Raw genomic sequence first — 13807 nt, 5'->3', positions numbered from 1 at the left:
AGACCCACTAGTGTCTTCAAATCTGCGTAGGCCCATTGTCAGCTGTCGCACAGACAGGCAGACGCACAGATGGACTGACAGCCTGGAGCCAATTACGAAATGCATTTGTCAGCTGAATTGCACGTTTATTCTGTATCACTCAACTCTCATTGACGAGTCTCGTATTGACAGGGATCCAGCGAGACACAGTGCATCCGGGATTTATTCAGGCCCACATTTTGTTATGTTGCAGCCGTATTGTAAAATGTACAAAAAACACATCTCCCCATAATGACAAAGCAAAAACAGTTTTTTTTGTTTAGAATTTGGGGCAAATTTATCAACAATTCAAATCTGAAATATCACATTTACATAAGTATTCAGACCCTTTACTCAGTACTTTGTTGAAGCACCTTTGGCAGCGTTTACAGCCTCAAGTCTTGTTGGGTATGACGCTACAAGCTTGGCACACCTGTATTTGGGGAGTTTCTCCCATTCTTCTCTGTAGAGGCTCTCAAGCTCTGTCAGGTTGGATGGGGAGCATCGCTGCACAGCTATTTTCAGGTCTCTCCAGAGATGTTCGATCCGGTTCAACTCGGAGCACTGGCTAGGCCACTCAAGGACATTTTGGTGAATGTAACTGTGCTGCTGGAAGCAATTTAATGATGCTTTTTTGCCAATGTTTATTGACACACCATATTCAACCGGTGTTGAGCGTTCATAAATTCATCAGTTACTCTGCGCTCTGGCACACTCAGGCGAGAGTGCTCTGAAATCGGAGCAGATAGCCAGAGCGAATTTACGAACGCACCCTATGTGTGCTGCTGCTACAGGGAGAACAGCGTTGCCTAGGCGACCGGCAACTTGTTTGCTACAACACCTTGCTCGTTTCAGAGAGGAGCAACAAAGTTTGTTAAGATTCCATGTTACCGCAGAAACGGACTCAACCTCAAGAATGCTCGGGTGTCCTGTCTTTAGTCAGCTGTTCGTTCCACACACACAAACACCCCAAAATAATTTTAGGACGTTTTTATCCATAAATGTTGGTTACACAGTACTACGGTAATTGTGCCAGCAGCTCTAAGTGGAACAGAGAGAAGAGTTTCAGTCCTGCTCTAAACAACATTTATCTAAGTGTCCAGTGTCAGCTGATACAGCTTGATGTCTCAGTCCTTCCCAGAGAAGAGATGTGAACTGTATAAAGATTTAAAGAGTCGGCCGTTGGGCTTTATTCCTGTTTATGGGAAAAGGATATCATCATGGGCTTTAATACGAAACACATGAAGAGTGGGGAAACTATAACAAGCATGTGTGTGTGTGTGTGTGTGTGTGTGTGTGTGTGTGTGTGTGAGTGTGTGTGTGTGTGTGTGTGTCAGAGTGCATCTGTGAAGGTTAATGTCCAAGTAGGCATTAGCAACTTCATTGTTTCCATCAGTGTCCACACACATGGGCCACACTCACAAAGATAGGACACACACACACGGCCATTTTCACACACACAGAAACAAGGCCATTTTCACACTATGAGCTCATTTAGTCATGTGACTGAAGCCAAGCCAGTTGGAGACCATAGAAGGGCGTATGACATAACTATTATCATATTCTCACAATAAGCTCCCTCTCTACATCCTCCTGCTTCAAACCACATTAACCACCCTGGATCATTATGGCTGAGTGTGGCAGATGCCCTAATGCTAACTCATTCAATTCCAGAATCACGCACACACATACATACACACACAAAAACTGAGGGTAACCCTATCGGTGTCTGGGCTGGGGTGAGTGGCCGAGCGTGGCGGGGTGTGAGTCAGGGGTCAATGGGTCACTTTCTGAGGAGAGTGTTAAGTGTCTCAGAGGCCAAGGTCACCTCTCTACCCTGACCTTTAACCCCCCCCATTTATTGACTCAGAATGGGCTATCCAGAAATTGACACACACACACATGCTCTCTCTCTCTCTCTCTCTCTCTCTCCCTCTCTCTCACACACACACACGGACACACAAAAACTGGGCTCTGCTCCAAGATGTGTTTTGATGGGAAATACAATAACATTACATTTATGAGATTAATAAAGGCTTTTCCATACTGCTTTAGTCTAATGTACAACTTCCCCCTTGAGAATGTGGATACACACACACACACACTCAGAAATAGTGCAAGAGAGAGAGAAATAGAGGATTCCTTTGGCTGAGGTTCGAGTGTGTCGTCGGGAGTGTATCCAGAGCCATGGTGTGTGTGTGTTGCCGGGGACAACGTGGCCGCACTGAGATGGCTAAATGACAAGGAAGAGTAGACAACCCTGCTTCCTCCGAGTCCTGCTCTATATCCTGACCCGGCGACAAATTACAACCCTGGCCCGCCCAAAAGACCTCAACCAACATCCCTCGCCCAGAAACTGCTCCAAAAGGCTTTAGGTTAAAAAGCCCGGTCCAAAACATTCAAACAAAAATGCTTGGTAGAAGACGTCTCTTCCAAAGTCCACTAACCCCCATCATCTGCTTTTCTCAGAAGGCGGTTGCTGTCTGTGTGGCGTTCCAAATGGCACCCTATTCCCGTATAGGCTCTAGTCAAAAGTAGTGCACTATGTAAAGGATAGGGTGCTATTTGGAACGTATCCCGTGTGTGCATGGTGGGAGGCTGAGTCCATCACAGAATGGGAAGGCAGCTCGTCCCAGTGAGTGTGGTTGCTATTTGGATAAACAGTGTGGATGTTCAGGCTTTTCTGAACATCCAAACTAACACCACACTGTGAAAGGGGCACATCTGTAGTAGTAGTTTATAATGGCTAATTACAGGAAGGGCTTTTCCGTTAAACTGACTGTGTTTGCCTAGGCTACGCTTACATCATGGTTTCTGTCTGAGAGAGAGAGAGCAGTTATAACTATAGACTAGAACCCCGCAGAGTCTACCACACACACACGAACACACACGACTTGACATGGACACATGCACACACACAAATAGAAAACACACAGAAACAAAAGCAAACATTGGTTCACTCACATGTTCTTTGTTTTACTTTCTTGCGTACACACACACGCTCGTACGTTATTACAGTAAACGGAAACGAAAACACAATCTAGTAAACTGAAATGAAATAATGAACAATCCTTTAAAAAAATTAAAACTAGACTGAAACTATTATCTTTGACTCCAAATAAAAATAAAAACCATCATGAATGATGTTCAGTTTCTTCTAAACTTTGGTCAAAAAAGTAATATGGGTTTCAGTGGTGTTTTCAAGATACTGAATCTGGCGGGTAAATGTGTCCAGGAGATGCCGATGTTTCAAATAAGCCTAGCTGGTGCATCACTATCACTAGCTAACAGGGGGAAAATGGTAAGGTAGCTAACTTGAATCTTCTTACGTGTACTACAAAAGTTAAAACGGATTGGCTGCGGATTCAACTTTTCTGGACCCCTCGTCCCGACAGCTAAAGGTCCCGACAGCTAAAGGTCCCGACAGCTAAAGGTCCCGTCAGCTAAAGGTCCCGACAGCTAAAGGTCCCGACAGCTGAAGGTCCCGACAGCTAAAGGTTCCGACAGCTAAAGGTCCCATTCAAAAAATGTTGAACCAGGAACAGATATAGCCCTTGGGTCACTCCAGACCTGGCTGCCCTTGACCAGCACACAAACATCTTGTGGTGTACTGCATTAGCATCGAATAGCCCCCGCGACATGCAACTTTTCAGGGAAGTTAGGAACCTATATACACAGGCAGTTAGGAAAGCAAAGGCTAGCTTTTCCAAGACATTTGCATCCTGTAGCACAAACTCCCAAAAAGTTCTGGGACACTGTAAAGTCCACGGAGAATAAGAGCACCTCCTCCCAGCTGCCCACTGCACTGAGGCTAGGAAACACTGTCACCACCGATAAATCCACAATAATTGAGAATTTCAACAAGCATTTTTCTACGGCTGGTCATGCTTTCCACCTGGCTACCCCTATCCCGGTCAACAGCTCTGCAACCCCAACAGCAACTTGCCTAAACCTCCCCCATTTCTCCTTCACCCAAATCCAGATAGCTGATGTTCTGAAAGAGTTACAAAATCTAGACCCCTACAAATCAGCTGGGATAGACAATCTGGACCATCTCTTTCTAAAATGATCCGCCGCAATTGTTGCAACCCCTATTACTAGCCTGTTCAACCTCTCTTTCGTATCGTCTGAGATCCCGAAAGATTGGAAAGCTGCCGCGGTAATCCCTCTCTTCTAAGGGGGAGACACTCTAGACCCAAACTGTTACAGACCTATATCCATACTGCCCTGCCTATCTAAGGTCTTCGAAAGCCAAGTCAACAAACAGGTCACTGACCATCTCGAATACCACGGTACCTTCTCCGCTATGCAATCTGGTTTCCGAGCTGGTCACGGGTGCACCTCAGCCACGCTCAAGGTTCTAAACAATATCATAACCGCCATCGATAAAAGACAATACTGTGCAGCCATTTTCATCGACCTGGCCAAGGCTTCCGACTCTGTCAATCACCACATTCTTATCGGCAGACTCAACAGCCTTGGTTTCTCAAATGACTGCCTCGCCTGGGTCACCAACTACTTCTCAGACAGAGTTCAGTGTGTCAAATCGGAGGGCCTGTTGTCCGGACCTCTGGCAGTCTCTATAGGGGTGCCACAGGGTTAAATTCTCGGGCCGACTCTTTTCTCTGTATACATCAGTGATGTCGCTCTTGCTGCTGGTAATTCTCTGATACACCTCTACGCAGACGACACAATTCTGTATACTTCTGGCCCTTCTTTGGACACTGTGTTAACTAACCTCCAGACGAGCTTCAATGCCATACAACTCTCCTTCCGTGGCCTCCAACTGCTCTTAAATGCAAGTAAAACTAAATACATGCTCCTCAACCGATCCCTGCCCGCACCTGCCTGCCTGTCCAGCATCACCACTCTGGATGGTTCTGACTTAGAATATGTGGACAATTACAAATAACTAGGTGTCTGGTTAGACTGTAAACTCTCCTTCCAGACTCACATTAAGCATCTCCAATCCAAAATTAAATTTAGAATCGGCTTCCTATTTCGCAACGAAGCATCCTTCACTTGTACTGCCAAACATACCCTCGTAAAACCATGTTAATTCCTTAGTTAGTGATGTGGACACCGAGGAACTTGAAGGTCTTGAACCGCTCCACTACAGCCCCGTCGATGTGGATGGGGGTGTGCTCGGCCCCTCCGTTTCCTGTAGTCCACGATCAGCTCCTTTGACTTGCTGACGTTGAGGGAGAGGTTGTTGTCCTGTCACCACACTGTCCGGTCACTGACCTCCTCCCTATAGGCTGTCTCAACATCGTTGGTGATGAGGCCAACCACCGTTGTGTCGTCAGAAAACGTAATGATGGTGTTGGAGTCGTGCGTGGCCATGCAGTCGTGGGTGAACAGGGGGTACAGGAGGGGACTAAGCACGCACCCCTGAGAGGCCCCCGTGTTGAGGGTCAGTGTGGTGGATGTGTTGGTGCCTACCCTCACCACCTGGGGTGGCCCGTCAGGAAGTCCAGGATCTAGTTGCAGAGGGAGGTGTTCAGTCCCAGGGTCCTGAGCTTAGTGATGAGCTTGGAGGGCACTATGGTGTTGAACACTGAGCTGTAGTCAATGAACAGCATTCTCATGTAGGTGTTCCTCTTGTCCAAGTGGGAGAGGACAGTGTAGAGTGCTATAGAGATTGCGTCATCTGTGGATCTGTTGTGGCGGTATGCAAATTTCAGTTGGTCCAGGGAGTCTGGGATGATGGTGTTGATGTGAGCCTTGACCAGCCTGATAGAGAAGACAACAAAACTATGAAATACAATTTCAAAAAGCCTGTTTTCGCATTGTCATTATGGTTTATGATATGTGGATCGATGAGGAAAATGTTCAATTTAATCCATTTTAGAATAAGACTATAACGTAACAAAATGTGGAAAAAGTGAAGGGGTCTGGATACTTTCCGAATGCAATGTGTATAACTTTACTGTAAACATTATAGGCTACTTGAAAAACAACACTGTAGGCTACTTGAAAAACAACACTGTAGACTACTTGAAAAACAACACTGTAGACTACTTGAAAAACAACACTGTAGGCTACTTGAAAAACAACACTGTAGACTACTTGAAAAACAACACTGTAGGCTACTTGAAAAACAACTGTATTACTCAAGAAGACCTAATCTTAATGCATATCCCAATGAAACGGATTCAGGTCAAACGGTTGGTATGCAGATGCCGTATGGACGTTTCACTAGTAAAACTTGAAGAATTATCATTCATGATTGACAGACAGACCACGAAAATGTGTGCTTAAAGTATAGGTAAAGAAACACATGTGCAGAACGTGATTTGGATCCTCAGCTCTGAGGAAAAATGATCTATGGAGCTGGGACCGGGCGGTTACCTACGGATCCGTCAACCAAGTTAAAAAGCATTGGGTTGGTGTAAACACAGGTGAGTTTCATTGCACCAGTTTCGGTGGTATTCATTTTAAAGTCACATTGAGATTGATTTTATATACATTTGTAAAAAATAATATTTCTACCCTTATTTTACCGGGTAAGTTAACTGAGAACATATTTTCATTTACAGCAACGACCTGGGGAAGAGTTAAACATAACCTAACCTTACCCATCACCTTTCATATTACTGCCCCCCATTGCAGGAGGTGACAAAAACTTTACAACACAACTGGCTCCTATGCTCCCACGCATGCTTTCTGTCCCTAACAGTAAAAGTGAAACAAAATAATATAAAAATATCATTTATATAAATATTTTGTTAAAACTACAATTAAAAAAAAACTAGCAAATCAGGTTTGAAACTAAACTGAATTTCTAATAAAAATTGAAAGACGTATTAAAAAAAAACTGTAATAACATTGTCACACACATGGACACACACACACACACACACACACACACACACACACACACACACACACACACACACACACACACACACACACACACACACACACACACACACACACACACACACACACACACACACACACACACACACACACACACACACACACACACACACACACACACACACTCTCTCTCTCTCTCTCTCCTGGTCCTGTTGGTAATGGAATCCTTCGGTCTAGCCTGGTAAAGCCATAAAGCAGTGACAGGAAGGAGGAGGCTGTTTTACCATGGGTCCCCCAGGACCACTGATGTGTGTGCGTGTGCGGCCGCGGGCGTGTGTGTGAGCCTGCCTGCCCTACGTGCCCAGTCATCCATAGGGGAGAGACACCAGATAACATTAGGAAGATGGCCCAATGTGTTTTTACTATGAAGGTAAGACATCAGCCACGCTGCTAAGGCCTTGACCTCGGAGACTGGAGAGGGCCGAGGGAATAAAGACGATGGGCTCCAACCGTTGACAGAAGTACGGTCATCTAAGTCAACTCCAATCCTGGTGTTTTCTGGGAAAGCAACGTCTAAAGGAGGAAATATCTGTGGGAAGACCTTGGAATTGACGTTTCGGGATAACAAAGGTGTTTCCCCCAGTATGTCTGTATTGTATCGTTCTATTGGAATCTGTAAATAAATGGACATAGAGCCTTGTAAATGTCCTCCACTTAAAACACAGCGAGTCTCTATCTATGGAGATGTCAATGTTATGTTGCAAGCTCAACACAGAGGAGCAAGGCTAATGGATTTGGTGGTCCAAAGCTAGCGGAGGCAAGTCAGCACCTCTGGAGGCCAATAAAACATCCTTCAAATTCCCAAAAGCAGGAATGTTATCCAACCTGTCATCCCTCTACTTTCTCAACCGTTCGCTCTCTTGCCCTCTCCTGTAGTTCGCGTTTCCTGGCGTGTGTCTGTGGAATCCTTTTCCCAGCAGGTTGGAGATCTCGGAGCAGACTGGAGAGAATGAGGGATATCAACTCTACACTGTACTTATCTACATTCCATGTATCTAACCCTGGTTTTGATTACTGTATTGGGCGTTGTGTTGAGTTAGATTCACGCGGGAATAGGACGGGACAGACAGAAACCACGAAGGCAAAGCATCAAAATTTAAACTCCCCAAATCCTGACTTAACAGCTCTAATCATATGGTCCTTTTCAAAGCCTTCACTTAGATCTCTTTAAATCGACAGTTCATAAAGCCTTCGCTAATTGGTTTGATTTACATTGAAGTTGAGATGTTACTAGGGCTGTGGCGGTCACGAAACTTTGTCAGCCGGTGATTGTCAAGCAAATAACTGTAGGTCTCAGGGTAATTGACCGTTAATTAACATAAACACATTTAGAATTTCCTGGCTTCCACACATAACCTACAAGGCACTGATTCAGACCTTTGGAACATCTACATTTTGAAAAAGTCTAATACATCCATGTAATACAGCCTACACCGTCACAATGAATCCATTAGTTATTTTAAACAGGTCGAAAGAAATATGACATAAACAAAATGTAGTTTATTTCAGAGGAACAGAATAGCATACTCTGAGTTGTCTGTATGTAATGTACTGATCTGGCTATGCCATATGCCTGTGGGCTACACTAGTTCATATAGCAGACAAGATTTGCCTAGAATAATACAATTGAACAAAGCTGAATAAAAAAAGAAAGGACATTTTCATTTCCAAGCGATTTGAGGTATTCCTACATGCTTAATTTAGAGTTATTTGTGTAGCTTTAGTTGTCCTATAAATGTTGGGCTATATATTTAGATTTTTAACACATTGTAAGGCTGCATGATGCGACTAACGAGGATTTGAACAAAAAAGTTGCTTGAAAGGCATGAGCTCTGCTTAGTTTTTTTTTAGCGCAGGCTGTACACACTTCATCAGTCTCTCATTCACAATTTGACAAGCACTTGATAATGCCTAGAATTTCACGGCCGCATCCCCTTTGTGGGGCCGTAATGTACCCTTAAAAAAACATGACTTTTGCAGCCAGTGGCCGTATAGCGCTTCTCCCTGAGTATCCCTTTTTCACCTTGTCATCTCGGGGATTTGATCGAGCAACCTTTCGTTTACTAGTCCAATGCTATAACCACTAGGCTACCTGCCACCCAGCAGCATTTGGTTTTGATTTTGAAAGGACCATTATCATGCACCTGTATGGAAACAGGGGCAGTGGGTAAATGACATGTAATCTATGCACTTAAATAGCAAATGGAGGACACCTTTCCCCGTGGTTTATTTTCATGCCAGCCAGGTAGACTATATTCCTGTTGTAAATATAAGCAATATGCTTAGTATTAGCAAATTTGAGAAAGAAATATAGTAGGCCTTGTAGAAAGCTGATCCTCCTATTTTCAGTAGAGGCCATCACTCTGTTTTCTCGCGAAATTGCATAGCCTATTGAAATGTTGCGCAACATCAGCTCGTAGGCTCTCATGAAGTGTTTGATTAGATATTTTGAATACATTTGCATTGATTTCAGAGTGATTAGAGGGACAATATAGTGCTGAGTTCCAGGCAGTTAACAAGTTTGATAGGCTACTAGTGACCATCAGCAGCATCAGAACTTGGAGAAGCCTAATTACCGTAACTAAACGATCACATGGAATTTGACTGTCTTCATGGTGGTGGTAATACGGTCACTACAACAGTCCCAGTTGTTACCACTCTTTAGATGAGAGGAGGACAAACAGAGTGGAAGTGATATGCACGCACATGCACACGCACACAGAGAGAGACAGAGGAGAGGAAGTGTTTTGGAGTGAAGTAAGGAGACGGGAGGGTCCTGACGACACGGAGGGCTGAGGCCTGGTTCGATCTAGAGGCTTCTGATGGTGTTGACAGAGAAGGATATAAGCTGTCACCACTTTGAGGTTACATGTATTTACTTTCTGTTAGTAGAGGATCTGGATTCCCGCTCCACAGGAAGTCCTTTAGAGGAAGATCCTCTCCTCTCCATCTCCTCTCTTATCCATTCCTCTACTGTCCATCTTCTCTTCTCCTCTCCTCTCCTCTCCTCTTTTCCCTCTCCTCTCTTTTTCCTCTCCTCTCTTTTTCCTCTCCTCTCCTATTTTCCCTCTCCTCTTTTTCCTCTCCATCCCCTCTCCTCTTTTCCCTCTCCTCTCCTCTTTTCCCTCTCCTCTCCTCTTTTCCCTCTCCTCTTCTCTTTTCCCTCTCCTCTCCTCTTCTCCAAGCCCCAAATGAAAGACAAGCAGGGTCTGGAAAGAACAATGGCTAGAGAGAGAGGGAACGGAGAGAGAGAATGGACAATCATGACGAGTCTCCTCGAGAGATTGGGTTTCCGAACTCAAAACAAAGCTTTTGCGGTTTGAGAAGATTGAGAACGAGAAAAACAAGCCTGCTTATCATTATCTTCCACATTACAATTGGGTGCGTTTCTCTTGTCTTCATGCAATATGCTTTTTTATATCTGATGTTTTATTTTTCGATGCCATAACAATAAAAAAAAACATTGCACATGTGTACGCCAGTGGAGTTGTTGTGATTTGGTCACATTAAACAAAATAAGCCAGAGAGAGTGTGAGGCCAAGCTCCATGAAGACATCTGAACTGTATGTGTGGGTGCCTGGGCAACGATACCGCAGTGACAAAGGAAACAAAATGGCCGCCAGCGGCTTGGGTTGACCAGTTTTGTAGGTCCCAGTGGCCCGTGACCATATAGAGAACGGATGAAGAGAAGGGCCACTGATGGACTCCATTTAGAAGACAATGGAGAAAGGGCCACTCATGAGTCCTCATGTTACCCTGACTGGAACAATACAGGCCTCTGTGTGTCTGTGTGTGTGTGTGTGTGTGTGTGTGTGTGTGTGTGTGTGTGTGTGTGTGTGTGTGTGTGTGTGTGTGTGTGTGTGTGTGTGTGTGTGTGTGTGCGTGCGTGCGTGCGTGCGTGCGTGCGTGCGTGCGTGCGTGCGTGCGTGCGTGTGTGTGCGTGTGTGCGTGTGTGCGCAGACAACAGAGCGGAGGAAGATACACATTACGTCTGTCTATCAACACCACAGTGGCCCTTACAGCAGGGATGTATGTGGTAAGTAATATGTCAATCAGGTCAGATAAGACTAGCGCTTCTTCATCTCTCCCCTACTCAGTCTCCTGGGAACAGGAGCCATATTGAGATGTGGAGAGAGAGACAGAGACCCATGCCAAACCTACCCATCCTCGCTGTGACCTCTGACCCAGTGACATCACATCTCCTGGGAAATAGGGTAGTGAGGGCCAGGGGAGAGAGTCAGACGGAGGTAGAGTTGCTGAAAGTCCTGAAACTCCTTCAGAATTCCCTGGATTCCCAGTTGGACGGATCAGCAAGGGATAAGAGGCAGATCTGCAACGGAATCCTCCAACCTGAAATTCGTCAGCTGGGATTTGTGAAAAAGGAGAGTATTTTGAGAGAGTCAAAGGGGCAATAGGGCTCCATACACAAACTCTGGTCGTGTTTACAGACTTTCAGTTCTGTGATTCACTAAAGACAGGGAGCTGAGAGGTCAAGCGGTTAGGAGTCCATTACAACTTGGGGAGGGAGGTAGGCAGAGAGAGAGGGGGGGGGGAGGAGAGGTAGGCAGAGAGAGAAGGAGAGGGTGTGTGTTTGTGAGAGACAAGAGAGAGAGAGGGGGGTGGTGGAGGTACTTCGTGAAAACAGAGTGGGGCTTGGGTTTTTTTGTATCCACTGACCCGTCATGTGTACAGACCCCTCAAAAACAAACAGAGCCTTGCAGAGAGAACCAGTGAAGGTGTAAGAGGGAAAGAAAGACGGAAAGAAAAGGAGAGTGGAGGAAAAGGAGGGAGGGCTGGATAAGAGTCTGTAGAAGCCCTCCAGGAGGTGTGGTAGACTACAGCGTGAGCCTCATAAAAAATCGTTACAAAAAAAACAAAAAAACAACTAACACTGTCGTTAGGTCCCACCGTGGGCTCGGGTCTGCCATGCCAAACTACCGCCTGCTTCTCATTCCTCCGCTCTTCCTGGCCTTTAGCTAGGAACCAAAACATCACGTAGAAACTGATTCAAAATGGATGTTTGGGAGTAATAACAGGAACAGGGGAAAAAGGAGAGAAGGGGAAGAAAGAAAGAAATAGCCGAAAGCAAGGCAGGTACTGTAAGCATGACGGCTATATATGCCCCTCTTCTTTAAACTGATGATTTACACCCCAACGTGTAGTAGATCACAGATGACAATGACATCATGCGAAACATGTGCACTTAGCGGAACACGAGTACAGGTTTGGCTCAACAGGTTTGGCTCAACAGGTTTGGCTCAACAGGTTTGGCTCAACAGGTTTGGCTCAACAGGTTTGGCTCAACAGGTTTGGCTCAACATGGCGGCGGGGCAGAGTACTTCGGGAACGACCGAAGGCGCATGTTAAACATGAAGCATGACTTCCTTGGGTAGAGGACTTCCTCCGTAATAAGAGCCATTAGCACTGTCGCACTGCATTGGCATTGGAGTGGGGGCCTTCTGTAGGCCCATAGATCATCCACCTTTCCTGCCAAACGATCCGTCAGAGAAAGAGAAATGCCTATTTCTGAGGTGTAGGACTTTCCGTAGACAGGGAAAAGTTATCCCGCCGGGCAAAAAACTGGTCGAATCAATGTTGTTCCCGCGTCATTTCAACAACAACAACGGGAAATCGATGTGGTGACGCTGAATCAACGTGGAAAACTGATTGGATTTGCAGAAAAGTCGTCAACGTAAAAGGGACTTTCGTATTTCTTTTCACCCTACTTTGCACCTAAATTCAATGACATGGTGACATTTTTTTTTAGTGGAGTTATTAACGTTAGTTGACGCCTCAACCAAATGGGAATCAAAACTAGACGTCGAAATGACGTCTGTGCCCAGTGAGATGTGTCTCGGGTCCTAAGTCTTTGACCTGAAGCTTTTCTTTGTCTACAGGGACAACGTTTTGACAGAAGGGAAGATGATTAACCGCCACCATTAAAATGAGAGAGAACGCAGAAACCTAAAAATAGCACAACAGTATAGTGTGTCTACTAAAGGGTTGTAAGAGAGTCGAGAGGATACAGTTCGTGATCTCCTATTAAAAGGGAATTTACGCCCCCCCCCCCGTCCTCCCCCGTCCTCTTAAAACAAATGAGAGTAAGACACCATTCACCCTGACACAGGGCAGAGAAAGTAGCTCTCAGAGCATTCATTCCTCCTTACAGTTAGGTCTGCAAATGTGTGTGTACCCTACTGTGCTGTTCATATGGAGAAAAAAATTATGTCGGAGGCCATGGTAGACTGGCTTTGAACACGGAAAAACTCAAGGGGGGTAAATGGAGAGAGAGAAGAGAGATAGAGGGAGGCTGGGGCAGGCCTGAAGGACACTTTGGGGCCTGTGGTTTATAAGTTAAAGAATCTTGGCTGCTCTCTGGCTAGCCTTAGTCTACAGAACACATCCTATCTGAATCAACACTGATCAACAACTGAATTACATCTCTGTTCACCAGAACATCGTGGGAAGATGAATCAAACCACTGGAATATTTGATCGTTTCCATAGATACGACTGAATGACGGTCCAATAGTATGATATCAGAGAATAGTAAAGCATAATAATGCAGGCACCAGACATCAACACACATCAACAAAATGTCAGATAATCTGAGTTGATTTTAGCATTAGCATTAACTCAGTGGTCTCTTGTGCCTTGGCTACTCTCTCTCTCTCTCTCTCCCTCTCTATCTCCCTCTCCCTCTCTATCTCCCTCTCTATCTCCCTCTCCCTCTCCCTCTCCCTCTCCCTCTCCCTCTCCCTCCCTCTCTCTCTCTCTCTCCCTCTCTCTCTCTCTCTCTCCCTCTCTCTCCCTCTCTCTCTCCTTCTCTCTCTCTCCTTCTCTCTCTCTCTCTCTCCTTCTCTCTCTCCCCTTTTCTCTCCTTCTCCGTCTCAGGGCTGTCATGCGAT

General features: G+C 45.4%; 1 protein-coding gene across 1 annotated transcript in view; it reads right to left on the bottom strand.

Moving 5' to 3' along the window:
• The window catches only part of LOC135556176 (inactive tyrosine-protein kinase transmembrane receptor ROR1-like), a 187629-nt gene that overhangs the window by 17169 nt on the left and 156653 nt on the right, over positions 1–13807 (bottom strand).

Source organism: Oncorhynchus masou, chromosome 15 (genome assembly GCF_036934945.1).
Source record: "Oncorhynchus masou masou isolate Uvic2021 chromosome 15, UVic_Omas_1.1, whole genome shotgun sequence".
Taxonomy (NCBI): Eukaryota; Metazoa; Chordata; class Actinopteri; order Salmoniformes; family Salmonidae; genus Oncorhynchus; species Oncorhynchus masou.
The sequence above is the reverse complement of the archived record's forward strand: the minus strand, read 5'-3'. Positions and strand labels throughout refer to the sequence as shown.